The 1,120-nt window shown below is 40.4% G+C and overlaps 1 non-coding gene across 1 annotated transcript; it reads left to right on the top strand.

Moving 5' to 3' along the window:
• Positions 1–216: 216 nt before the first annotated feature.
• On the top strand, positions 217–298 carry TRNAS-CGA (transfer RNA serine (anticodon CGA)). Its single transcript has one exon. It is a non-coding gene; the product is annotated as a tRNA-Ser (tRNA).
• Positions 299–1,120: the final 822 nt, after the last annotated feature.

Genomic DNA, 1,120 nt, shown 5'->3' with positions numbered 1-1,120 from the left:
GCTCTCCCATAACGCACCCGGTGATGTACGCGCTCAGTGCCGCCATGGTATCAGACAGCCAGGCCGGGATTCGAACCCGCGCACTCCGCTACTTGGCGGTCATTTCCTGCTCACAGCGGGTTAAGCTGTGAATGACTTTGCACCAATGAGCGCTGAGATAGCCCCAGCCTGCTGCTCGCTCTGTGTCAAGGAGATATGCGGCAACGTTGGCTGACAGTCACGGTGGCCGAGTGGTTAAGGCGTTGGACTCGAAATCCAATGGGGTTTCCCCGCACAGGTTCGAATCCTGTCCGTGACGGATCCGTTTTTATTTTTATTTGAAGTAATATGCATAATCCCCTCCATGTCTAATTTATTGTTACCTTATTAAACAGCAACTCACGAAAAATGACATTTTATATTAGAATTTTATATATACAGTTTATATAAGCATGAATTTATTATTTACTATTTACATTTCCTGTTTGATGTAAACTATAATGGAATGTATGTATACTTTTTTATAAATTGTCTTTTATTGTATAGAAGACCTTTTATCAAAGTTCAATGAAAGATCAACAATTAATAACATTTAAATCTCAAGGAGGCCTTAGGCAAAGAAAGAGGATACCAGGCCCCATAATTATTACTATCAGAACAGAACATTAGGTGGACTAACAAAAAAATTGTTGCAAGAAAACAAGTTTGATTTAATATTTTGTTTATTTAATTCTCTGTTTTTGTTTCAATCCGCAGACAGTGTGAAACAGTGGTTAATATTCGATAAAATTAGTTGATTAACAGAGAACATAGTATACATAAACCAGCAGTGGCATAGGTAGAGCTTAGTTTGAATGTGGATTGGTTTTGTGATTAAAAAGCATGATTTACGAGTGGTCCTAGACCCCACCAGGGACTTGCACTGGGAAAACATGGGTGTCTAACACTTAATGGGGATAACATGTATAGGGCGAGTAACAGCCGGGAGGGTTAAATTACGTCAGTGGCCCCCTAACTGGCGTAACATCCAAGCCATAAGAATGTCATTGTTATGGAGAATGAAATGAGAATAAAGACCGGTCAAAAATGCAGTGATTAACTTGTGGTGTGTGTGCTAGAGAAAGGGAACCCAGAGGGCTAC

The sequence above is a fragment of the Pelobates fuscus genome, chromosome 1 (assembly GCF_036172605.1).
Source record: "Pelobates fuscus isolate aPelFus1 chromosome 1, aPelFus1.pri, whole genome shotgun sequence".
Lineage (NCBI taxonomy): Eukaryota > Metazoa > Chordata > Amphibia > Anura > Pelobatidae > Pelobates > Pelobates fuscus.
Note: the sequence above shows the minus strand (reverse complement) of the source record. Positions and strands in the feature narration are given on the sequence as shown.